Here is a 27,978-nt window from a genome sequence, read left to right on the forward strand (position 1 = left end):
AATGGTAAATACTCCTCCCAGAGGGTAAAATGTATCCGATCCAGATGCAACATCCCTTTGTACATGTAGGTTCTCTCTGCTATCAACCATTTCGTTATGTCTTTGAAACCTGAAAGGGGGGAGGGGAGGCAGTATTTCTCCGTAATAGCACAGTACAGTGTTTCATAGCAATCAGACCTAAGGAAAATAAATTGCTAATTATGTTGCTGTTTCTTTTTATAGGGATTCTATCCAACAAGCAAACATCTGTGTCCAGGTCAAGCTTCCGCCAAGTGATTAACCACCCATTGCCATAATGCTTGTATGCATGGGCACTCTGACTAAATCGAGACAATTGGTATCTTCTACCCAAGGGAGAGCCCTGCCCCCCCTCACCCCACAGGAACTCTAGAGAGGTGAGCCTGCTCTGCAACACCCTCCCCAGTCGTCGACACAAGTGGGACCTCACCGGGAGAGACTACCCTTAGGGGAAAAGGACTCCTGTTCATTCCTTTGAGGAACTCCTTGGAACAAGAAACACAATGGCATATATGCACTGCCAAACCGATCAAATAATCTTAAGTACCAAGTCTGGGCAGAAGAAGCAAACAGATGCTATTATACAAAAGAAAGAAACTGTCTTTAAACAAAATGAACCAATTCACTGTGACAAGTAGATTAAAAGACAAGCACTTGTCGGGTAGAGAGCAAAGAGGAACGTCTCTCGAAGCAGGGGAGGTCCCCAAAGAATGCGAACCTGGAAGGACGTGGAGCCGCAGCAGGAGCCTGAGCCCGCAAAATCAGAAGTTGCTCGGAAGCATACTCTCCAGACTACATCTCAGCACCCATAAACATGCCAGCTTGACATGGGTGGCTAGCAAGGACTTGTAACCAATACAGTATGGGTAGGGGTTGCCAATGCACACACGCATTTTAAACTCCTGTGACGAATTTCCCACTCCTTGACTTCGGTCCCAGGGGCGTTCAACCTACAGCACATTGAGACCATTACAATGGTGAAAGGCGCCATACAAATGACAATTAAAATACAATCCTCATGGTTACATGTCCTTTAGAATCATCAATGTTACAATATGACTTTATGGATCCCTACGATTTCTTAGTAACAGTTATAAATCCTCAACATGTCACTGCATATACAGCTTCTTGGGAGTGGAGGGGGAAGAACAGATTGATTCAGTGTATGTCTATCAAGATAGACTGGCCCTTCATCAATACAAAAGGACCTGTTCAAAAGAATATGTATTTAGAAAATAAAGAAAGCGAAAGCTGTGAGTAGTAGGTCTATCACTCAGTGATAAGTAAGATAACTGCAGTATATTAAAACCCTTTAAACCAAACTGTCACTCCTTACAAAGCTTCAGCATGATGTTGATCTTTAACAGCATTTATTCTACGCGTGATGGCAAAGGGGAGCTCAATCCACCTAACAAGGTCTTGTTGATTACAGGAATAGTGTTAAGGCAGTAGAGTTTAAGATATTCATTTACATTGACAATCCAAAGATATTTACCCGATGAGGATGTTTGTAGTTTGGACGGTGCTTCCCCACCAAGGTTCCACAAATTTCACAGCAAGCCAACAATAGTTCAGACTTCGTTAAATTAACTTTTTAATCCGCTATTGGAAGAAAAAAAAAGGCAAAATACTATAAATCTTAATTAGCATACAGTGGTCCTCCGTTTTCTACGACACCTACCAATATACCCTGTAACTGATCCGCACCCATGACCTTGCACACAGCTCTAGAGCCAACCCATAAAAAAGGACAGCAGCGCCCTTGCCTTGTGGCTGAATACAAGGGAAATGGCGGAGGAAAAATGCGTATCAGTTGGCACTAAAGATTTGGGCTGCAGGCTGAGCAGGTGAACCATCTGGACATATGAGCCAACGAGGTGCAGTCCCATCTGAGAGCAAATGCCTTCTCCGCATCTAAAGAGATAAGCATGACAGGGGGACCCGCTGATGAGGCACTGAATGGCAGTAACAATGTCTACCATAAAAACCAGGACTTCAACACGCTGCCATTTTTGGGAGAAACTTGAGAGCGAGAACACAAACATTTCAGAATCTGTAAGCCTGAAACCTTTGTTCACTACAAAGCCATTAAATCCGGTCCCATGTGAACCTACAATCGAGCCAGCTGGACATTTTAGAGACAAAGTAACAATCAGATGAGTCCATTCCCTTCTTTACAGAAATCCCATCCATGTCTGGTATAGCATTTTGTGGTTTGTAGTGGTGACTTCCTTAACTCCTTTGCATAATTGAAGAGAAGTAAACTGGCTAAGGAGGGAGAGTTTTATGGTGCCCGGATGTTCGTTCTCTTCGCCTCCCCTAGTTGCTCCAAGTGATTAATTTCCTTATTACACACAGCCCGCATTTTGCTTGACCAGATAGACGAACACAGACCATGCATAAATGCATCACAAAATGAATATATATACAGGGGTAAACATTTAAAGTGGAAAGCTGCTAGCCATCCCTAAAAACACACTTGCCCCGTCAATTCTACAAATACACACAGCACACCATTTCTTACTCTCCAAGATTTAAATACCACTATCCTGTGGCAATTGCATATGTGGAGCCTTGCTTATGATCGTTTCACAAAACTCGTTCCTCTATGGCTTTGTGGATCCCCTCATCTATGTCAGAAAAAAACAACATTGCAAGGTTTAGACTCCAGTGAGGTGGTTGCATAGGTACTTTGACAGCCTCAAAGAGTGTGATCAGACCGGATGAAACATCAGACACCATCTGGTAGAATTGCCAAAAGTGCATGAGTACATTGTAAAATCGATTTTCATGGTGTGGTGGGACCTCCAAAAAAGGCAACATACATCAATCTGTCCATCATATAAAACAGCTCTTAACTCCACCTGGCAGGAGCTGGCATGCTATTTAGGAGCGATGTGAGAAAAGGACACAAGCATTTTTGAAAGAAGTCAGTATAAAAAGCTGGGTTGTCTTCCACTGGCTCATCGACATCACCCAGGATAACATCTTAAGAAGACAAATTGCCCATGAATACTAAATATCCATCTTCTGGGTCCATCAGTGAATCCTTACAGGTAACCTGTTTAAGTAAACAGATAGATACCCCTCTATTACAGCGTGTGAAACCCTTGACAGAAGTTTAAGTCTAAGTTTATCGGCTTCTACTAAATCCAGGTGCATTTCTTGGAGGTACGGTTGGATGTCAGATGTTGAAGTAGCTATGATCTATGGATGGCCTATCCCCTTTGCATCATAGGTTACCAATTTAATGGACACCATCATTCTGGAAATTGATATACAGAGTTTGGGAAGAGGCCTAGACCAATCTATTGCACGGGAAGCTGCTCAAACAAACCATAGTATGTGATAAGTGGTACAAAATATACTTCAGGGTTCTGAAAACCGTGCAGTGGACAATGTCTTAAGAGACGGAAAAGCCCCATTTGGACCCTGACGATGCCAAAGGAACACTTAGTAACCAACAGTAAAAACCGGGCAGCCCCCAATAGTAGATGCAATAACAGACTATGCACATGAAGCAATTGAACATTATGTGTGAGTTGCTCCCGTTAAACACTTTCCTGGTGGATCTACATATTAAGTTTGACTAATGTAAATTAAGTGCTGTGTTTGAAAATGAGATTCGATGAGCAAAAGCTAAAACAGCTCCTGGGTATCGGGCATCAATTTCGTTCACAAGCACACTGATCCCACCCTGTGATAGAATTCTGGTCTATAATTCCTTAGCAGTCAGATATTGCTGGATAGACTTTCCGAATAAAGTGGACTACTGCGATCACCCATGACGTGGAAGTGCCACTCATGAATGCAATCCATCGTTGATGGTCATCCAGTGTTTGTAGGGATCGAAAAAGGTGTTAGAAATTGGTGACGCTCTGCAGCCAGACCGGGGCAATTAATCATCACATGTTTGATCGATTCGATTTCGGCCTCGACCTTGCAGAAGCTACAGCCAGATGATAGGTTTGTGCCTCTTATAGTCAGGATTTTGTTGGTTGAAATTAAGTTAAGACGGATTCTCATGAACATGTCCCTAAATCGCCCATCCGGGAATCTAAGAAGGTACGGCATCAGCTCATTTCGCTTTCGAGCGGGATATGGTATCTTTTCAACCAAATCAGAAGTACTCACTTTATCAAAAGTTCGGATCCAGTCGGCACGGAGCAGTTTTTCTTTTACCCGCGTAGGGTTTGTAATAAGGTTGTCTTCCGAGCAGCACAGGTCTGCCAAGAGATTTTTAAGATGACACACCCAGTTAGACAAACTTACAGATGAATTGATCTTAATTTCTTTCTTTATTAGGCCCAACACCTTTGGGCAGCTGGGTAGCATTATTTTTCGATATAAAGATAGCCTTTTCCATTCCACTACTGCTTCGAGAGATGACAAAGCTAGTTCTCTGCGCAGGACATCAATCTGAACTGAGTCTGGAAGATTCAATATTCCCTCTCTATCTGACCTTATCTACCCTACCCCACCCTAACCTAATTCGCTTTGTGAAGTGTTTTTGAGTTCACCCTTTTTTACCTTCTTGTGGCTACTACAAGGCTACAAGTGACAAGGGTGTGAGCAGGTTCTCTATTCGCTCGCTTGGGGCTTTTGTCCTACCTTAGAAGAGGCACTACTTTCAGCTAAACCCTAGTCTAAAATAAAATAGGGGGTCATGTATGATCTACGTAGTGCGGCTCTTCCCTCGGAACCCCAGAGACCATTACAATCTATTCCGGTGGATATGGGAAAGAAGGTACCCTGCAAAGAAGGAAAGAGCGAGGGCATCCTTCTTTAAACCTTATAAATCAGGTGGTGGTATATTTCTTCCTCCACCCAGTGTCTATCCTCCAGATGATCAGGCACCAGCAGGCTCGGGTCTGCAGGATTCTCTATCACACTTGGAGGACCAGCCAACGTCTCTAAATCAACCCAGTTGTGCGCTCTTCCAAGGTGATCTCGACTTTACCCTGAGGACTTCCACCTTGAACAATGTGATTCTAAATCATCTAGCCTCTTCAAGTGAGACTCCTTCGACCAATATTATGCCTCCTTTATTGGTCCCTAGGATGGTCTCAGCTCAATTAGAGAATTCTTTGTCTCACCGGTGCGAGGACTCTAATGAGCCTAGAGATGATGACATGTTGGAGCTGGAAGCGGTGGCCTTGGCACCTGATGTGGGAAAGACTGAGACCGGTCGAACTAAGGTCTTTTGAAATCCATCAGGATCAGCCAACTATATTACCTGAACAAGAGAGGCCGGATGACTTTGTTCAGAATTCCCCTGAAGTTCTTGTGCCACCAACCATAACGGCCCTAAACTTTTGTTTTGTCCTCGTTGGTTAAAGTCTTTGAAAATCTGAAAACTGAGGTCTATCAGTATACGGGTATTCTTCTGAAGATAACCAAAGATTTGGAATTAAATGAAATTGCTATGGTAGCCTTAAAATCAGCAATTAATGACTAGTTGGGAGGGTTTTTGATGGAGCTCTACTAAGAAGTCAAGGATCAATCATGCAAAATGGCCCATCTGACTGAATTGTGTGGGGACCTAAAAAAGATGTCTGATCTTATTAGAAAAAGCTGATCGCTGTGATAACCAGACACAGGAAGGGCCGCTGGGTCCTCCTACCCCTCCTCACTTTGAGGCCAGTTTTGATGATACTCCCCTCTCGATATCCGTGATGGAGGAGTTTTTGAGATTGGCTGCATTGGCTGATACTGACTTTCAAGCTGGGGCCCCAGTCGAGGGCTCTGCGATAGATATCTCTTCTTCGGTCTCGGATTTGGCAGCTCCTCGGAGCAAGAAACCAAATGGGAAGTCCAAATAAAAAGAGAAAAAATAGGAAGCTAATAGCCAATGAAGTCATCACCCCCCTTAACTAAAAAGGGGAAAGGAAAGAAAAAACAGATTAATGCTGGAACCAATCAGCATCCACGAAAATCAAATGAAAACCCTTGAAAAATCCCAAAAGGATTTGTCCGTGACTCCTTGCTCTAAAAAGGCAAAGAAAACTCCCAGATCAAAGGCCCAAAAAGTACATCCTATGGGTGAAACGATAATGTCTGGAGGCAAATCTACTGTGGGAAGTCAAACTGACTGTGGACCAATCAAAAAAAATTGCACCGATCTTTTTAATGGCTAAACAAAAAAAAGCTCCTGTCCAACCCTCTGATTAAAATCGCTCCCATTTTCTTGAAAAAACCAGCGAGGGTGGTTGTAGATCCTGGAGCCAAAGGGGCGACTTCTAGTTTAGAAAATCTGCAAGCGAATACTGCTGATGGAACGAAGTGTCCATCTGATAGATCGACTCTCCTTATGTCTGATGGTGCGCCACTTGCTGTAAGAATTGGTGCGCCCTCCGGCTTAGGATCTTTGACGGGGAAAGGAGACTTCCACACAGCAGCCCAGGAGCCTGATGAATTGTACAAGCAGAACTTCGACCTGAGAGTTTTTTATCAAGACTTGTTGCATCTTCACGAATTGACTCTCCGTTAAATCGTTCTGCGATTCTTATGGAAATAAAGGCAATCCCCGCCCTGAAATACATCTCTTCAGACGATATTGAAGCAGTAAGCTTCCCATGTGATACTGATACTAATATAGCGGCAATAGAATTGAAATCGAGACTGGGTTTGAATTTAATTATGGGTGAGGCAGTGGCATGGGAGCAGAGGGGCCTGAAGATTTCTCAGACCTGCCCGGTATTTACTTCCACCCACTCTCAGCAGATAGTCAATCAAGACCACTGCCGGGGGGCAACCAGTAAGGATGCTTCCCCAAATATTTCAACGAGTATGTGAGACATGTTACCTGAAGTGATCTCACAAGTATTTCTTAAGATGGGGATGACCCATCCGAAGCTTTAGGATCAACTCAGGTTAATGTGCTATCATGGAATACTAGAGGCTACACATCCTTCTCTGAGGAGCCCAGGAGATCGGAAATTTATAAAACTTTCGATCTAATTCTTTTTCAAGAAACTTGGCTAACTGGTCTAGTAGGTATTGATGGATACTCTACTTTTCAACAGTTGGCTCTGGTTCCTGGGGTGGGCAGACCAATGGGGGGGTTTGCAGGTGGCCTCTTGTAACAAGGTGTATAAATCCTCAGTGATTATTTCAAACAGCATCCAGGGGATCCTCATAGTAAGAGTATCTACGATAAACTACAATTAATGTTCAAGTTGGATTGTGGTAAACCTGTATTGGAACCCTGGTACTTTTCCACTCTGAGTTTCTGTTTGTCCTCTCCAAGGGTCTACTTGATTGTTCTATCCGATACCCTGCGGATGACATTCTCATTGCCGGGGATTTTAATTCCCAATGTATTTCCACTGTGGATCCCAGATCAGGCAATTGTAAACAGAAGTCTATTAATGGCAAAATATGGTTAAAGTTTATGCAAGAGTGGAATCTACCTATGTTGAATGGAAACATCAGGGGGGATATTCCTAATTCCCCCTCCTGGCACAGAGGTTCCTCTTTCTCCACAATAGATTACTTCTTTGCTTCTAGAAATATCTTTGAAAACTGTTATAGTTTGATAGTTGGAGATGGGAACTCTGATGACCATGCTATGCTAAAGGTGACTCTGTCTTACGAGTGTGCTCCAGTAACTCTTCACTATGATCATGAGCTCTATGTTAATAGCTCAGGAAATGCTATTAGAAAATTTCCCAAAGGAGGTCAACTATTAAATAATGAGATGCGATACAGGACAAGCCTTTTATCTGATCAATATCTGTCCGATTTCTGTATGCCTAGTGTTTTTTCGACTTTTCTGTCTGTACAGGCGTCGGTGAAGCCCCTCGTGCAGAAACCACATAAGGGGCATAAACATTCCTTTAACGCCCAAATAATAATTTGTACAAAAGCATTGAGGCGGCAGATATCTATCCTAAAGAGATCAGGCCTATGGGGAGGGGCTAGTAAAGTTGAAAAATAACTATAGGAATTGGCTTCGTGCACATAATCATCTGGTACTTCAACAGGATGCTGAGAGAATGCTCTATGCCTTGTCTCTTAGGAATTCTCGAAATTTTGGACTTTATTGGGTCAGAATGAGGTTAATCAACACCAGAAACTAGATTCTATTATTCAAGAGGGGGTGTGGATTGACCATTTTTCCAAGGTTTATGATTCCGACGCCTTGATGTGCTCGGCTGTGGAAGTAATCTATAGTTGGTATCTTGAGTTTAACGTTCAGGATATAGAATTGTTAATTAAAAAATCTTCAGCTTCCAGAGCTCCTGGTCTGAATGGTTTAAGCAACTCGATCTTGAAATCGGACCCGGATACGTGGGCGAAGGTTCTTAAAGCCCTTTTTGATAATATCATTGACCAGAAGAGAATCCCTGACTCTTGGTCTCATGCAATAGTTATTCCCATTTACAAAAATGGTGACAGGTTACTGGCTTCCAATTATCGCCCTATTTCTCTCCTAGACGCCAATAGTAAAATCTTCTCGGGCATCATTCTAGGGGAATTGGAATCTTGGGCGAAAACAAAGGGAATTATTCCGAAGCAGCAATCTGGTTTTAGAAAGGGTCTTTCTACCTCACTGAATGGGTTGGTTTTGAGCTGCCTTGCTGCAAAGTCTTTCACCAAGGGGGGGCCCTGCTCTCTATGGAGCCTGGATTGACTTATCCCAGGCATTTGATATGGTTGATAGGAATCTGTTGTGGGAAAAATTAGAGGCCTGGGGCATTCCTGCTGGCTTACTTTCTATTCTAAGAGAGCTGCATTCCAACAACTATATGCGGGTTAGACTTGGCAGGTCTGGCTTGCTCTCTGATCCAATCAGGATAACTAGAGGGGTACGCGAAGGTTGTTTATTAGCTCCCTTGCTTTTCATCCTTTTTATGGCGGATCTAGCTGACGGGCTACAGGATGTTGGGTTAATATCTCCTAATAGTATATATAACAAAAAAAAGAGTGTAAACACCGTACAATATACCACAGAGGTGACAAACGCCAGGAATCGTATATTCCCGAATATACTTGTTCATACATTAATTTATTAATTATAACTCTCTTAAAATGATCACATTACATAAAATTCATAGTTAAACACATAATATATAAAACATCAAAAGACTGTACTTCACAAAACACATACAAATCCCGAATATGGGTTGATTCTGCTGGTCTGTAAATTGACTCCGTGTGGAACTCCACACTGGAGAAATTTCTCTTTTAACTAGGTTTTATTGGGCCTTGCTCAGTAACCCAACTTGTACAAGTTTCTGTCCTAGAAACACAGGTTAATGTGGGACATTCATCAGGGGTAATGTGATATGTGTTTTTTTTCTCTCAAAGGTGATGATGATTCCTTCTACCACTTTCTTGCAGCCATAGAATTTCTAAAATTGACTCCCTTATCAATTGTGGTAATGACTTCCACGACAACGCCAAATTTATGGTATTGATAAAAGCGACTTCCAAATGGTTTAGAGAAGGTCGCTCCAAAAACTTCATCTCAAGTTCGATCCTTTAATTAGATCGGTGCTTTAGGATAAGAATTAGCCTCCATCTTGAAGGATGTTGATTAAATGAACGGAAGAAACTTCCTTAACAGGGAAAAGAAAGGAGAAAGAAAATCCGGCCACAGAACAGGTTCCAGTTGCATCTGTCTCCTTCCATTGATAATGTAAAAATCAATTGGCTAGCATATGCTGATGATATTGTAGTCTTGGACTACTCACAAGTGGGGCTGCAGCGCCTGTTATTTGCTTTAGAATCCAATGCTAGGATTAATAAATTAAGAATAAACCCTTTAAAATCTAAGATTCTTGTATTTAGGAGGCCTAACAAAATAGTGAAGAATTTGGTCTGCAAGCTAGACCACTCCCAGGTAGAAGTAGTCTCAAAATTAACCCATCTGGGAGCTGAATTAAGATCTTTTCCATCCTGGAACAGCTTGTTGGCATCTATTGAATTCAAATTGGGAGCACAGATGAACAAATTCCACTCGAAGTTTGGCAGATTTACCATCCTCCCCCTTGTAAGATTTTATATCGGGAAGGTAGTTCCCATAATTTTATATGGCATGGACTACAATTCTGTAGCTTTCGATCTAGATTGGGATGCTATTGAATCTAAGATTTGGAAACGTACATTGGGCCTTCCTGATTGTGTTCCGATTGTGTGCCTACGATATGAGCTTGGCTTGTCCTCACTTAGATCATGGCTAGCCTGGAAGTGGCTTACTCTTTAAAGGTCAATTCTAGATCCCCCTAGGAACTCACTCTTTGAGGTAGCTGCTGTAGAGCAGGAACAAGGAAATAATGTTTTTCTGTGTAGGCTAGAACGAATATGCTTGGAATTACTGTCTGGCTGTGAATCTGATGCTGAGTCCCTTCTGCAGAACCCTCTAAAAGTGAAGGAAAAAATGAAATTGTCGGATTGGATTTACACAATTGATGAGATGCTGAGAACTAAAAGATCAGCCTCTCTGACATTGCTAGATAAGCGTTTATCGGTTCTACCGGTTTATCTAAAGAAGTCCCCTAGTTTTTGGTTTAGATCTGCTTTTTTGAGATTTTGTTTAAATTTACTCCCTAACCTGCAATTATTAGCTATAAGGGATAAAGAAGGGGGTACTGTACCAATATGTAATAGGTGCTCAGCTATGTAAGTCCAGACAATAAACATTTACTTTCCAAGTGTTCTGGGACCTGGAGTATCAGGGCCAGCTTTTTTGGCAGATTTGTTCATGATGAGTCTTGTTTGAACACTGATGATTTCTGGGCAAGACTATCATCTGGTAATGAGATGGCTTTATCAAATGAAGTGGGTAGAGTTTTAAAGGAATTGAAGTTAGTAACAATTTGATTTTTCTTTTGTTAAAATTAGGTTGGTTTTGATTTTCTTTCTTTCTTTTTTTTCTCTTTTACTACGATACATGTTTTTATTCAAAAATTGCAAATGTTTGCTTTTATTGTTTATGTCAATACATTGTATATTGAAATGTGTTAAGTCAAATTATGGCTATTGCACTTTAAATAAAAAAAAAAATATATATATATCTTTTTCCAGATAATTGATTCCAAGCACCCCCAGATCTCTACTGGCATGCCCAGGATTCCATCAGAGCCGTATGTTAAGGCCGGAACCATCTTCCCTTTATAGTATGTTATGGCTGCTGCCAAAGAGAATAGTCAAGTTTTGCGTCCATGATTTTGACTTGATTCGCCAGTTGTTTAGCCTTAGTTTTCAAGTCTTCTAAGAAAGGGGTCTCTTCCAAGCTGTTATTTGTGGTAGTGCCCAGGTATTTAAAAGGTCATCACTTTTTCAATCGGTTTCGAATCCACTTGCCATGTAAACCGATCAGTCTTCTGGGTCCCTCGTTTAAAATGCATGATCTTAGTCTTAGCTTGATCAATTTCGAGATGATTCAGGGCAGTGTATCTCTGCAGGCTGTCCAACTGCCTTTGTAAGCCAGTTCTTGTTTGGTCTATTAAAATCAGATCGTCCGCGTAGATCAAGCGGGTCACTTTCTCACCGCCTATTAAGGGAGGGAATGATCTTAAATTTGGCTCAAAGTGGAGGATGTCCAAGGTGAAAAAGTTGTAAAGTGCCAGTGGGCAGCCCTGCTTCACCCCCCGATGTGTCGAGATTTGTGATGTCAAGAGCCCAGCTTGATTCAGCCGGACCTGGATTTTAGTTTCCGCGTGAAGTGCTTTTAATGGGCCTAATATGGTTTCTGGGCATCCCAAGACTTCTAGCTTCGTCCAGAGGAGTTGACGATCAACTCTGTCGAAGGCTTGGACATGGTCCACAAACGCTATAAAAAGATTGCTTTTTTTTAGTGCACCTTGTGTTTCAGGATGCTTAAGAGCATTATGTTTACAGAGGTTCCCATGGTTTTGATGAATCCCGTCTGGAAAGGATCGATTGCGTTGATGCCGTTTGTCCAGGCCACATTTTTCCAAAAGGAAAGTTCCCAAAATTTTGCCTATCACATCCAATAACGCTATCGGACTGAAGTTCTAGGGATCAGATTTGTCCCCTTTTTCCAAAAAAATCGGGACTATCACTGCTAGCTTCCAAAAGGCTGGGACTGTTTTAGCTTTTGAGATGTCATAAAAGATAGCGTGGATGAAGACCGACCATTCCTTTGGATGTTCTTTTAGGATTACATTTGTCAATCTGTCCGGCCCGGGTGCCCTTGATCTATTAAGATTTTTTAATTTTTCCATAATTTCGGATGGTCCATGATCATAATTGCATGTTAGAGTTATTTCCGATGGCTCTCCAGGTCTGCTATGATGGTATGGATCGTCAAAAAGGGAGGCAACTAACCCCCTTCGAAAAGCTGATAGACACAGCGACCTCAAGGAAGGGGGCGGTTTCTAGCATATACAAAATCCTCAATACGTATGACCTCCAAGGAAGGAGATCCTTCCGCAAATTCTGGGAGGAGCTGGCAGGAGAGGAGATCTCAGAGGACTCCTGGTCGAGAATTTTCAAAATCGCCTTCCATGGGAACCTTTTCACGGCCGATATGGAACACAATTTCAAAGTTCTACAAGGGTGGCATAGGGACCCAGTGAAACTGTCGAAGATGTTCTCGGGGGTGTCCCCACTGTGTCCGAGGGGTTGTGGGCAGACGGGCTCCAGGAGCCATATGTGGTGGCACTGTCCAAAGGCTCAGGTGTACTGGGGGAAGGTGAGGGGCTGGATGGCGGAGGTAATAGAGGAACTCCCACCTCTCAACCCTCTGACGATGCTGTTGGGCCTCCCCCCAGAGGAAACGGAAGTTCACAGGTATCCGAGGATGTGGGAGACGATGTTGCGGGCGGGCAGGGTAGCCCTCGCACAAAAATGGAAAAGCCCGGAACCACCCTCCAAGGAAGAGTGGATGAAAAAGGTTAAAAACATGTTTATAATGGACAAACTGACTGCCATGGTGAACAACGATACTAGCACTTTCCTTACAAATTGGTATGGAATACAACAAACCTGGGGATGGGAGCTCCACTAATCCTTCCGACGAGAGATCTTGGCCCCAAAGGGGCACCCAGGAGGAGGTGGGCACTTCAGCAGTCGGGGAAGCCCAGTACCCGGGGCGAAATGGCTTCAGTCCGGACGGTATTAAGGGCATCAGCTACGTCACACGTGGAGGGAGTTCCCACCGGGAGTCTCCCGACACAACAGACTGGGCTTGGCATTGGACAGGGGGGGTGGGTACATGTTGGGGTGGTGGGGGTGCGGGGTGGGGGGGACAAGGGGAGACTGTTTTTTTTTCTGTAAACCTGAATAATAAAAATTGAAGTTTAAAAAAAAAAAAAAAAAGGGAGGCAAAGTGGAGTGTCCAGGCCCTCTCATTTACACTGTTAGATGTAACCTCCGATTTTGTCTTTGCGGCACCTTTAACCAGTGCCCAAAAATCTTGGGATTTTTTGTTACTGAGGGTTCTTAGCATTTGTTCTGCGTCTTGTTGTAGTAGCATGTGTTTGTGTTGTTTTATCCAGGCTTTGTAGGCTTTAATGAGGAGCACCGCGTTGAGTTTGAACTCCGTGTTGGATGATTTTGCGGCCTGCCGTTTAATGCGCCTCACAGCCCTTTTTTTCCCATGTACTTCAAGTGTGGCGTCGCTTGATGGTAGTCTTCTTACTAAGAGCCACAACTAAATAGAAGCAGGAGCGGTATGTAATCCGGGGCTTTTTGAGTGACTATGGCAGGGTTTTGTGCTTCATAGTAATTTTTAGTGATTGCTGTTATATCATTGGAGGTTAAGCAAAGTCGGTTTCCAGCATTATTAGGTTGTAAGCTCACTGGCATTATGGAAAGGCAGGCCGTGCTGATCTGGGGGAGCAGTAGTTCCACAATATTGTGGTCACTGTTGATTGTCCTTCTGATGGTAATGCTGAAGTTAGTTGAAAAAATGTCGGGCGAAACGAAGATGTGATCCAGATCTCCAGATTGAGAGTCCCTTTCCCATGTGGGGTGTTTACGTGATCCGGACCTTCCTTTGTGTTTTTATTTTTCTTGGCTTGAAGAAAGCCGCTCATCTTCGCAAAGCTGGACCATTTGCGGCCTCTCAAAGTCATAATTGGTCTAATAACAGTTCCAACCTTCTTTCAGCTCTTGGTTGGAAAGGATCTCCCTTCCCAATGATTCAAGATAAGTTCACAAAACCCCAAGAGAGGGTTCCCTTCCCCAAGGCTTCAAGTCTTTCAACACTTTAACAAAGTTAAATTCTTCAATTCCAATTCACAATAGGTTTCCTTTAGAGTCACCCAGCCCTACAGATATGTGGTGTATCGGCCACTTTCACTCCCTACAAATGGGCAAATACCCCCAAAAAATTAAAATAGGGAGTACAAATATTCCCAACAAAAAATAGGAAAAAGATATGTAGAATCTTGCGCCCCTGCGGTCACCCTCACAGCTCCATGGATATGTTTGGATCAGTAGTGCACATAGTACCACAGGAAGAAACTACTATTTTAACTGCCTGATTGTAAGAAGTAAACATTTGACTTTTAATGTGCATGAATAATGATGCCTCCAGCTACCTCCCATGTCAGACTCCCTTCCAACCCCCTCCAGAGCCACCACAGAGCAGAGACCTTATTGGGGTGGGCATCAGTAACCGGAACAACCATTCACGTTCTGAAGACGATGTCGTCGGTCATCCCCTGCCCCCCCAACCCCATGCCCGTCGCATGGAGACACTGCAGTTATTGGTTTAGGGCAGCAGCCTCAACCAGTTGTCTGCATGGCCTGCAGCAGGGGCATTCAGACCAATATTCTACCATCTCCTGGAGTTGTGTTATGTTTGGAGGGATGGGCCAAGTCTCCCTTAGATATGCAACATTAAGGGAATTCGGCCATCTCAGATTGCTGCCAAGCCACACCCCCAAAAGTGTTTCACAATGTGATATTGGGCACCAATTCCACCCCCCCCCCACTTGTCCTTCCCCCCGCCCCTCCTCCCCCCATCTACCCCTTGTGTACATCCCTCAATATGCTATCAAGTTATATTTAAATTCAAGGCTGTTCCTTGACCAATAACACAAAGTGCTTTAAAGATCACATTATTCACCAATAACGTTCTCCCAAGTCTTTGTGGCGAAACCCAAAAGTCCTGTCAATTTGCCTTTAAATCCCATTCCACATTGAACGATATCACTGGCCCAATGTGATATAAAGGTTATTTCTAGCTGCTCCTAACTTGCGAGACATTTCCATGGAAGACAACCATGAAGCTCTCTTATTAGGTTGTCCTGAACACCCCTGTAATTGACCCAAAGAGCTTTATATTGCATCAGTCGCCACTCATTTTCCACCAAATTCCTTGGAGTGAATCCTAACCTCTAAAGATCTGTTCACGTATATGCAGTTTTGATTAATATTAATGAGTAAAGCGTGTTATAATATTTCCGATTATAAAATCCCAAAACTCAAAAGCCCTGTAAGGTTGTGTTAAAATCATAAGAAAAATGGACCAATAACTATGGAACAATAGCCGTCAACTTTTATAATATACCTCCAATGTCTTCTTCGGAAAATTGCTGTAATTGAGAACCCCACTTTCCTCCAATTATCTTGTCTATACAATATTCATGCATGTTAAAATAGTTAAAAATCAACTCTTTACACTTCAAATGGTTGGGATAAATGGGGCATACATCAACAAATGCATGGTGTTCTTTTAAATCCTAGCAAATGGAAAACCTAAAAAAAAAAATACATTAAAAACACACATGCTACACTCCTTTCAAAATCAATATATAGCCCCATTGGGCTGGTTTCACCAGGGGCCCATGCCCCAAAGAAACACTACTAGATGATAGTCCAGGTAATTTCAGACCTTCCTAAGGGTAAGGCTCCGGGCCCCGACGGGCTCACATCTGAGTTCTATCGGGAGCATGTTGCCACCTGCACTGTACGGGGTCTGGATCAAATCACTCCGACTAAACACTCTTCCCCCCACCCCCTTTGAGGAAAGCCTTAATAACGTTCCTCCCTAAACCAGGGAAACGCCCAGACGAATGTGGGTCCTACAGGCCCCTTTCTCTCATCAACACAGACGTGAAAATCTTTGCCAAGATAATCGCCAACAGGTTCCTCCCATTCATGCCCTATCTAGTCCACGCCGACCAAAGTGGATTCGTCCCTGGTCGCTCTACTACACTTAACATCCGCCGTCTATTCAACGTACTATCCAGAATTGATCCAAAGGCTGACGCAGTGGCAGTAACGTTGGACGCCCAAAAAGCATTTGATATGGTTTCATCGCAATACTTATGGGCAGTGCTAGCGAAAATGGGAGCAGGTCCTAACATGATCTCCTATATAAAACTACTATGCACAGTTTTAGCATTGGCTAGGGCGCTGGTCAACTCCATTCCCTCCTCTCCCTTCGCGCTACACAGGCACTTGCCAGGGATGTCCATTATCCCCCATCCTTTTTGCACTCGCCATTGAACCCATGGCTGATCACGTGAGGGAACGACACACCAGCAAAGGTATTGGTTTATGAGACACGCCGGAAATTATCTCACTGTACGCAGACAACGTACTTCTATACGTCAGAAACCCCTCCACATACCGAGACCCAATCATCTGAGACATAACAAAAATAAGCACGCACTCCGGTTTCACCATCAACTATTCCAAATCAGACATCTTCACTCTCACTATAGCAACTCAACAACCGGCATGCGAATACCCCTTATGCTGGTCCCCGGGTGGCATTAAATACCTCAGGGTTCAAGTGCCACTAACCAAAGCCTTCTTACTGGTGGATAACTCGCCGGCAAAGCTCGTCGAATCCAAGATGCTCAAATGGCGCAATCTCCCACTATCCCTTGCGGGCAGACTCTCCCTAATAAAAATGATAGTTGTCCCTAAGCTCCTCTACATCTTTGCCAACGTACCAGAGTGGCCCGGGAAGCAATACTTCAAGAGGCTCCACTCGGAGTGCGCCCAAATTCTTTGGCACTCTGGAGCGGTCCATAAGAAGTGGCAGCACATGACCCTACCCTATGAAAAAGGGGGTTTCACAGCCCCAGATCTATTACTGTACTGGAACGCGGCAGAGGGCCAACATGCTACCCACTGGTACACGCACCCGAACCCGCCCCCACACGTAAAGTAAGAGAAACTGGCGGGGGATGGGACCAACATCATGACCTTACTACTACACCACACGTTCCAGACGGCCGCGCCATCAGACCCAATGGCCACCACGATCAGAGCTTGGAGGAGTAACCTGAACCCTAGGCAAGAACAACATCCAAACTATAAGTGGCTTCCCATATGGCAATTCCCCGGACTCCCCCCCTCCCCCCACGCACGACCAACACCTCTTGCGGCACTGGGAAAACTTGGGCTATCGAGCCCTAACTGACCTATTCCCCGAAGGTACGTTTATTACTCCTCAAACATGGCGGCCCGAACATTCCAACTCCGCGCTTGAGATGCTGCAATACTACAGGCTGAAAGCAGCGGTACGGGTGATGTGGCCTTCATTCCCGGACGAACCCCCCGACTCACCTAAACTCCAATACATATCAAACTCCGCAGGCGGTAGGGGCACGATATCCACTTTGTACAAAATGCAGCTGGAAAAGATAGAGGTTACATCCTTTAAACCACAGGAGGCATGGACTGGGGAGCTGGAAACGGAAATCACTGAAGAACTGTGGCGCAAAATGTGTGCCCACATGCGTAAAGTCTACCTTAGCGCCAGATTCCGCTGCATACAATACAAACTCCTTAATAGGCTCTATTACACACTGTACAGAGTGGTGAAATGTACACGCACCCTGACCCACACGTGCCCGAAATGTAAATCCAGCGAGGCATATCATATACACATGTTCTGGTCCTGTGCTGCACTGAATCTGTTCTGGAGGGAAGTGACAAAGGCGCTTTCAGAGATAATTGGGTCCCCAGTAGACCTAGACCCATTAGCCTCGTTGATCGGAATCAGGGTTGGAGAAAATGAAAGGAAAATGTCAACATTTTTAAATGTGCAATTGTCACCAAAAGATGCATATTGCAATGCTGGAAGCGCCGCCCCCACCACCTTTAAGATGTGGTTGAAAGCCCTCACCCGGGTGCAAACGTGCTAAGAAGAGTATATTGGATCCCTACCCCTGTCATCCCGCCCAAGAAACGTGTGGTCAGAATTTTGCAGCTACCTGAACAAGAGGGCGAATGGAGCTCTACTCCCCAATAGTCCAGCCCAACTCACCATAAGAAACGTGACATTTGTGCCCTTCTATGCCTTCAACTCTCCCCAGCCTGAGATGTCTATAATAGTTATGATGTAATGTCTTTGTGCGCTGCTATGAAGTTTGTTTGTCGCTGCACAATCTGTGATGCACCTGTCTTGACTTCCTGCCAACAAACAAACGTTTTTTAAAAAAAACACTACTAATTATGGGCCTGTGCCCAACCTACATCAATTATATCATAGGTCAGAGCTGCTTAGCACACCCCGACTCTGCTGTGCTGTACTGCAGCGATTCGATAGCAACTGGGAAAATCGCCTGAAGCAATACACCAATCAGCAAGCCTTTGTTATCAGCTTTGTTGCGAGAACAACCAATTAATTTTACAGATATTTTGATTTACATAAAATGTATTGATAGTTTGTCTGACGAATTATCAACACAATTATTTTCCTGCTGATCTTAAACTAACTTATAAAGTGGGGTGTGTGGGTATTTTTAATCAATAGGGGCTAGTGAATTGAGTATGTATCAATGGAGGAAACGTGGAGTGTGGCAAGTGTGAGGGGTCAGAAACGCGAGGCATGCAACTTGAGAAAAGTTTTTCACAAGAAGCCATTTTATTATTAACTTAAAAGGGTGTGATTAACGCATTGCTTTCCCTGCCTATGAAACTAGGGGCCTCATCACGAGTTAGGCGGTAGCTCTTAAATGCGGCAGTAACGCTATTACTGCCGCATTTAAGGGCTATTACCGCCAGCAGTAATAGCGCCCCATTGGGTCCAATGGACCCAATGGAGGTTTACCTGTACCACGCTACCCGTGATATGGCGCCAATAGCATCGTACCGGCTAGCAATAACGCTATGTGCCCAGGCAGTATCCCGGCAGTACTACCGCCAGGATACCGCCCAACCCGGGATGAGGCCCCAAGACTAAAGGAAAACACTTTCCTACACAAGGATATCTGTCCCTCACACTTATGAATACCTGAAATTCTTTTGTTGTAAGTACATGGCTGTTCAATTTCAACAAAAAAATTATTAGAATCAAATATTCTGGTAACCAGGTTCAGGTCCCCTTCCGCAGGATCAAAGCAGAATTTCCAAATACAAGTTCCAATTAATGAAGTTCACTCTAATAGTTTCTACTTTAAAACAAAAAACAAACGTTTCTCCTAATAGCCAAGTTCTGTTTCCAACACAAAGTTACATCACTTCGGGGGGTTTCACTTGACTTCGGGATTGCATTACAATACAAAAAAGTTAATAATTCATCCAATGAATAGTTCAATAGGATTTCTCTTCTCGTTTTACTCAATTACTGCAGAACAATGTTTTTGTAAGGATGGTTTTACCACAGTTCATCATGCACATTAGTGACATTCCCACTTACTTTCCACCACAACCTTTCATCACAATGCAGTATTTCAATGTCTTCTTCCTGGTTTAATAACCTACCAGGAGTACCACTAACAATCCCTTTACTGCTGGACTACCCCTACCAGGATGATCTCCCAACACTACAAGTACTCGGCGGTGTGGTTCACTTCAGAAAATCATTAAGGTCTTTGACTTTCAACAATAGTAGAATTCACACATTTTCATAAGGATGCAAGGCCCATGCTGTTCGTTCAAATGTACCACATGCATTGCAGGTTAAGTTCCTCTCCCTCTTGACAGTATCACCAAGGTGGGTAACTTTCCTGCCAACTGTGGGTTTCTACTATCACATCAGGGAACTGTTGATTCAAGTTTCTCTCCCCAAGAAAGTGGTTTCCCCTTTTCCTTCTAATGACCTTTCCTTGAATTAGGCAATGCTTGTTGTTATCCGATTCACTTATTGCCTCCTCTTTGCTTTGGCAATAATGGTTACAGTTTTGTTCTAATACTGCATCCTCTTTACTTTGCAAATGGTGGACACTGTGGGTATAATACTGCCCCTCCTTCCTTGGGCAATGGTAATTGCAGCCTTCGTAATATCACTTTCTTTACTTGTATAGTGATAGTTATAAACTTGTTATTTTGATTTCTCTTAGCGTGTGTGTTAAGTCAAAAATGCTTTCTATCATCAATTCGGTATTCAAAAGGTAAATTTGCCGCTAGCAGTTTACAACTGAGCTCCCCGGAGGTCACCTGTCCTAGGCCAACTCACCGATCTCTCACTGCGCGTCTGCGTTTCCCGCTGCTGCCACTTCTTCCTTTCTTACCAGACTCTGAATGACTGACAGCTCTGGTTGCAGTTCAGTGTCTCCTGCCTCCCCCGACAGAATGTGCGGAGAGCTCATCTCTCCCACAGGGCAACCTGCAACAACAGCACTTCACACTGCGTGACCTGTGCAGTGGTCCCAGGGTCTTTGTTCTGCCCCTGCTGCATACACGGCCACAGATAACTCCTCCTGCTGCTACTCCCTTGCATCTGCACCTGAGGGGGATTTAAATAGTCAAGATTCCCACTCAGCTGTAGATCATTTGGAACACTAGACTGCACATTGCAGTTCTGTGCCTCCAAGCTCCTCTTCCTCATCCCAGTACCTATGACAATATGGGACTTGAAGTACACAACATTCTCATTTTTTATTTTATCACATATTTCGGTGTTTACTTTACCCAACTCACTGTCTGCAAAACATACCTATAGATAAGGGACTTGAAGACATTAATGTGCGTTTCTTGTTTTCACATTTTAAACCAGAGGAGCGATATTTCTAAGAAGGGACAGTACTGATGTTCTGATCCTTATACTGACCATAATGTCTTTCCTTACCAATATGTTGGGTATCTTTAGGAAAGGGAGTCTGATTCCAACAAGCCATTAGCTATTCTGCCATCTTCAATATATCATCCTTCGAAGAATAGTACCGCATCTCTCCTAGTGGAACCCTCCTATTCCGTTGGGTGCCTTCTCCTCCCAGGTGATCCAGCCGGCTAATACCACCCCCAGGGTTCGGATCATGAAGCGTCTGCCATCCCCATGCCACCTGGGAGGAGGCTTTAGGTAGGCTTTCTGTGAGGATTCATCACACAAGACTCCCAGTATAGAACCACACATTAGATTGCTCTGGGATCCAAAGTGGATTTGCTGTACCAAAAGACAGAATTATGCTTTTTTTAAATAAACATACATTTTGATCAACGGGACACATTTTTGCTACGCGATTGCAACTACGATTTCCTTAGTTCATTCAAAGTGGGTGTTTGGGGGTCACCAGATCATTGGTAGATCGCCAGTTTAAGTTTAAATAAAAATATATCCGGGCTCACAAAATCTATTGGCCCACTCGCATTGGCAAGGAGATTTTAGGAAGGGAGAGTGCAATTTTCAGGATACTTGACCTTGCTGGCAAATATATCAAAACCTGTCACATTAATTGTAAACAAACTATTTGCAGTAAATGGCAAATATAAATTTCCCTGTGCATGGATTGTCTTTGGCTAGCAGCATTGCACCAAATATGAAGTGTGCGTTACATGCACCATTTTACATAAAGCACTGGTAAATCTCTTTTCACCATAGGGCAAGTGCATTTCTCTTAGGTCGAGTATTTAAACTAAGGAACTTGCCTTGTAGGTCCAGTATGATTTCTAAGAATTTGCAAGGCCATAATAATCCTTTAGTTTGCCCATCCAAGAAGTGAGTTACCTGGGGGATAGCCTGAACTCACTTAATGGCTATTGGTAACAACCATTTGCAAAAATGTAATACCCCATTACTAGTCGGTCAACCGAATAAAGAGCAATAATTAAAGATGATCCACCAGAAAATACAGAAATCTGGCAAAGCATTCCATGCAACAACACAAACCTATGACAATTAGTTCCTTTATATTGTGACCAATCCAGGGAGTTCGTCACCTCTTCAAGGGAGCCACTCCTTTGGGACTAGGAAGGTGAACCTGCAATGCTTAAGACCCCCTAGGGGAAAGGATAGGCAGGACCTCTCTGGAGGAGACTCCCCCCCCCCCCCTTAGGGAACAGGGAAACCCCAGAGAGAGACTCAAGTCATCATCCCCTTTTCTCAGAGGCCAAAGTCTTTATATGCTATGCAGGAACTAAAGTCTGAAAAACACATTTAAATGATGGCTGGCTTGGCTTCTGACTCCAGCCTCATTTCATCCTCTTTAGGGAAGATGGACCCAATGGAGGTATCTATGCAGCCCACAGAGTTTAATTGCACCGCATTGCACGTTGGGAGGTAGTACCCTCTCAGAGACAGAATGCCAGATGTGGCACTGTGCCTGGAGCCCAGAGCCAGCAGGCATCGGGAGAAGTCGCAGTGCAGCAACGTTCAGTGGAGGAATTGAATAAACGGCTCTGTGGCGAGACGAGGGGCAGTCAGCCTACATAGCCTGTCCAGGGAGCACTGCTCGTCAAATACAGGCATGCAGTGGCCACGAAGGAACAGTAGGTGGGCGGCAAGGACAAAGAGGAAGGCCCTGTGTGGGGAAGAAAAACTGAAGCCCCAAAGTGGGGAGAGAAACCCTGGTGTGGGGAAGAACCAAAAAAGCCCGGAGTGTGTGAAAGAGACCAAGAGGAGCTGTGCAGGTGAAAGAACCCAGAGGCCCAAAGGGGTGTGATGAATCCTGCTGGGTCATCACTGATTCCCCAGTGGTGGTCTCCTCCTGCCTGGCCTGGGAAAAACAGCCGCTACCTGATCTTGACCCTAGGGATGAAGTCGGGAGGGAGGAGCATGGGTACCGTGGAGGGATGGGGGTTGGAGGGTGGATCTGAAGGGAGAGACGCAGTATACTCCCCTTTCTGTAAAGCAGAAACCCTAATTCCATAGTCTTTGATGGCATATTGTTGTGCAACATTTGATGTTTATTATGATTGTAATTTAAATACAATCAATATAACTTCCAACGCCTCAGGTACTGCGACGAGTAAGAGGATCAAGGAGTCCATGTGGAGGAAATGCGACGGTAAGAGTAATGTGCAGTCTAGCCGTCATGAACCTAGTCATTAGCACGGGACATTTAAACCAAAGGTTCATCTGCAGCAAGAGGAACGAAGGAGAGAGGTAAAAGGCAGGAGAGGGGTAAAAGGCTGCAGAGAAGTGAGACCAGTGGCAGAGGCAATCCCACAGAGCAGAGCCGTGGGGAGAAGGGGACGTCTTCCAGCAGCCAATTGGCAGCATTCAGGACCAGAGAGGAGGATCTCCGGTGAAGCGGAGGTGAACTGTGTGCAGCTTTTCCCAGGTCTGGGACCCGCACCCAAAGGAGAAACCAAGGATAAAAGCGCCTAGGACCCTAAATTGGAAATAGCAAGGACTGGAAGCCTATACATGAAAGAAAGACAATGTATGAGATAACTGGGCCTTGGCAGGAGAGTATACCAAGACACTTAAAGTATTGCAAGTCTGGTATTCGCACCTAAAATAAAAGATTGGAACCAAGTGGCTTTAGAACCCTGGAAATGAGGAATGTGTTGTACTTTTGGAAAATCATTTTGTGTTTGGCATGCGAAATACTGAAAAGACATTCCCCTAGACCAAGTCTAGGGGAAAGTAGCGATCCACGAAATTAGAAACACTGTTTTCTTGAAAACTGTTTTGAACCTTTTGGAAGCCCAACTGGCTGAGAACATTAGGTGGCCTTGACGAACACTATTATTCTTTAGAGTGAGATCAACCTCGCACCGCTTTGTTAGTTTATGGTATGAGGGACAGACTTAGGTTTTGCGGGACGTGACTGGGATAGACTTTATACTTTTGGACACCCTGACTGTTTTTCATCAGTTCTTTTGAGGCAGGAAAACTCCTCTTAGTTTTAGGGCTAGATCAATAAATATCTATGCCCCAAAACACACCTTCCTTGCGTCCGAGCCTTACTACTGGTACGAAACATTAAAGGATAGTTCCGGGACTTTTTTTTTATTGTTCCTATGGTTCGGCCATGTGTTTTTAAGCATAAATCGGTAGATCGTAGAAAACTTTCCTATGGACCTTACCCGACTTTTCGTCCATTAACGCACTCGAAAACATCCGCCATTTTATGATAATCCTATCATTTCCCCCCCATCGCCCTGGCTCACCTGCTTTTGCGGCACTAAATCAAATCCCCCGCCCCTGAGCCTGACATCAGCAGACGCGTACCGCCCATTTCCCGTTTCGTGTCAACAATCGCTGCGCCTCAGCTAATGAAGTGTCGCCATGGAAATGGCAGGACGCCTCTTTCCTCAATAAGTATAAACAGACCGTTTCACAACACACAGCAGCAGATTTTCGAATCCATTCCTCTCTCTGTGTTACTTTGAGTATTCTGTGACTCGTTTCTGTGCTCTGGTCAGCTACCTTCGTTGATTGTAGCCCGTGTGAACAGATACCAGTACCACCGCTATAAATTATTTTACTTTCTTTACCACATAATGGCTACAATAATGCCGTATATGTACGAGCCTGAGTACACCGAGGAAGAACTACTGGAAAGGCAAGCACGCGAAAACGATGGGGATTCGGACGGCAGTTGGGAGGACCAGTCAACGGATGAAGAGCCTGGACCATGTCGCATGGACGGCGTCTCCACCTGGTGCACGTGCAATCGGTGCGAGCTAATGCCAACTGAGGAGGAGAACTGCTGCTGCCGAGAAAACTCGGGATGCCTGGCCTACATTTCGGAAGGCGAGCCAAGTCCGCAATGCATCACTGAGCTGCCAGAGTTCAGGGAAGCCTGCCTCTCACGGACCGTGTTGAGGATGATGATGGTGCTTATGCATGAACTTCGCGGCACTGTTCGTCCGCGTAATCCGAGTAACGAGTAAGTATACTCTGGTTGTGATGTCAGTGATGCCACTACTATGTCATGGTCGTCTCCCACATATAAAATTACATCTACATATCATTCGAATGCATGTAAATTGGTTCCATATTGTGCATTTTCTAGATAGAATTTTTTTCAAAGCAGAATGACATTTTTTACCTGAATCGACAGTGATAAGAAAGTTTTGTCATTTTAATACAGTTTGCATCTTTCATTTTCACAGGTGGTACAGGCTGGTGGCCTATCGTTGCTTCACTTGGTGGCTTCACGGGAGGCTCGGACACCGCGTTCGGAGAGTAATACCTGCCTGTGCGGTACTTGCCATTAGACAACATTTCCCCAGCGACAGTGGACAATACCGCGGATTTTCCCTGGATGTGCTGCAACCGCAAATTTACAATGTGTAATGTTTATTATTTATGTTCAATTGAAATTAAGATCCAAAATAAAACCCAATATATATTTTAACAATGGTTGTTTTGATTTGTTCAAGCGTTGGCAATAAAAGGAAGGCTGTTGTATTTTATTGATACAAAACATGGTTATGTTTTATGTACATGGGCACCGGTTATGTACATGTACATGTTATGTACATGGGCACCGGGTACAGAGATGACCACCTCTGGCCCGTGCCGCCTTGCCACCACAGGTCAGCCTGCTGCTGACTAACTGCCTAGGCATCCAGGGTCTCCAGGGTGAACTGCACCCATATATTCTCCTGGGAGGGTGAGGTATTTATAAACTCACCCCCCTGCCTTCCATGTACTAGATCCTGCAGCCAGCCTCTTACATGCAGTTAGATGGCCTCTCCTTGGTGAGGCCCTGCGGCAAACGAGTCTTGTCTGCACGACCACCGCCCCAATCCACCCCCCGCCCTATCAAAGGCAGTTCGCACCGGGGTACTTGTGCTGGCAACTGGAGCAGTCAGGGAGCGATAAAGGCCAAGAGGTGCCAAAGACCATGTACACTTCAAAGTGGTCTATAGAGCATGGGTTGTTGTTCCCATGTCTACCTCCAGACCCCCTCACGCTGGACGGCCCCCTGCAAACCGCATAATGCCACGACATATACACGTCATTCATTCACAAACACACCCCTGTTTCGAATTCTTTATAACCCACTTCATATTTCTAATGAGCACTTCTTTGCGCTTTGCTAGTCAACCCGTGAAGGTGCTGGTTATCTGCTCTTCGTCTCTGTGAACTTCCGTGACCACTTCGAGGAAACTCCTCAGTTTGCAACCTGTGAACTGCTCCCTGTTCTACGACAAGAAACTACTCTGATCCCTGCATCTAACTGTTTGTTCGTCAAGGTAAGGCCATGTACCATAATCATTTTGCGTCCAATTTCTTTTCGTTCAAGACAGTACATGCAAGGAACTAGTCACATGTTCTGAGTTTACATTGGTATTCATAGAGAATTGTTGATCTTTACTTTTCGGAACTTTCCACAATGCCTGCCTGTTCCATTGGCGGTTGCCCTTCGAAGACCCATAATAAATCTGAAGGTACTATAATGCATGTTTTCCCTAAGACAATAGATCAGATAAGAGAATGGGTCCGATATTGCGGATATCCACCGTCTGAGCTTGAAAGTAGAGTCCTAGAGGTCTTTGCGGACAAGAGGGGTGATCGATACCGCATCTGCAGCAGGCACTTTACCTCTGACATGTACTCCACATCATTGCTAATAAAGAAGAACACACCGCGAGTGAGGCGAAAATTGCTCTCAACCGCTATTCCCACTCTATTCGTCCACATCCCTACACTGGTGAGTCAAGTTTACGTATTTATCTCTTGGCCTTGCGGTAGTGTGTAGCATTAGCTAACAATAATTTCCCATTTATGTATCCACTCAATATGAAGGCGGAAGATTCTCCATCCGTGTCGTTATTGCAGTCATCAGCCACTTCAAGCGCCTATCGGGTAATCTTACTTGGCTATTCTGCCACTGACTTGTTTTAGGCATGTAAATCAATAGTTTTAATTTATCGTGTAATTATGTTACCTAATGGTACACCCTTGTACTCGTCCTCTAGTCTTTGTTTTCAGTTATAATTATTGTTATCCAAAATAATGCAAGTAGTGTCTTTCAGGGAGATGCTGAGGAGTCCAACGTATTGACGACTACCGTTGATGTCACTCAGATGCTCGAGGTACGTTTCAGGACAGTTCCGTCGCCCTCCTATGTGTCTTCTTTTTTCAATTTTGTGTTCATTACTAATGAAAGTCCTATGTTTCAGGGAGTCGATGGAGCATTAGTCCAAGAAGAAGGGGGAGCATGCAGTTACGGGTCGGCGCATCAGCTTGCAGAAGTGTGCACCGCAGTTACATCGTCCCTTGATGTTCTTATGCATTTCGAGGTATGTATACTGACAGTTCGATCAAGCGAAATCATATGACGTGATTACATCCGCTATACTTCCTTCTTTATTAACGCAAGTACTATGTTTCAGGGAGATGACGGAGCTTCTTCTACAAGAACATCACCCCTAGTAGTTGATGCAGATCTCTGGGTGGTGACACTTCCAACGATCAAGCAAATCGAATCATATTTACATATCCATTATTTATTTTAGACAACTGATCATTTGTGCAGGTCTATTTAGATGAGCCGTTCACGCCTGCACAAAGTTTCTGTTCTTTTTATCAAAATAGAAAACCATACTAATGCAATTACTGTGTTTCAGGGAGTTACTGAAGCATCATCTTCAATAATATCATCAATGGAAGTCTATGAGGAGCCCGAGGTATGGATCTTGACAGTTCCATCTAACTAGATCAACAATGCGTGAATAATTGTCGTTTGAATGTTCTACACAAAGCGTTCATTCGTGTTTTGCTATTGAGATGTACGTGGGTATTGGTCCCCAAGTACATTTTGTGTTTTCAATATTATTAAACATACTAATGAAAGTTCTATGTTTCAGGGAGTCGATGGAGCGTTAGTGCGTGATGGATGTGCTTATCATGAAAATGTAGTCGTTGCAGCGCAAGAGGAAGTGGAGACATGCACACAC

The 27,978-nt window shown here is 44.1% G+C and overlaps 1 protein-coding gene across 6 annotated transcripts in view; it reads right to left on the bottom strand.

Moving 5' to 3' along the window:
* PASK (PAS domain containing serine/threonine kinase) overlaps positions 1-27,978 on the bottom strand; it is a 2,072,978-nt gene that overhangs the window by 1,957,817 nt on the left and 87,183 nt on the right. For 4 of the 6 annotated variants that reach the window (XM_069618099.1, XM_069618096.1, XM_069618100.1 and 1 more), the window contains exon 1: positions 1,514-1,622. The exons of 1 other annotated variant lie outside the window; for it this stretch is intronic. The gene's annotated coding sequence lies outside the window, so the exon portion shown is untranslated. Of the gene's footprint in view, positions 1-1,513; positions 1,623-27,978 lie in introns of those variants that run through there. One more of the 6 variants, XM_069618097.1, reaches the window with a different exon arrangement.

The sequence above is a fragment of the Ambystoma mexicanum genome, chromosome 10 (genome assembly GCF_040938575.1).
Source record: "Ambystoma mexicanum isolate Mex_15411 chromosome 10, UKY_AmexF1_1, whole genome shotgun sequence".
NCBI classification, from domain to species: Eukaryota; Metazoa; Chordata; class Amphibia; order Caudata; family Ambystomatidae; genus Ambystoma; species Ambystoma mexicanum.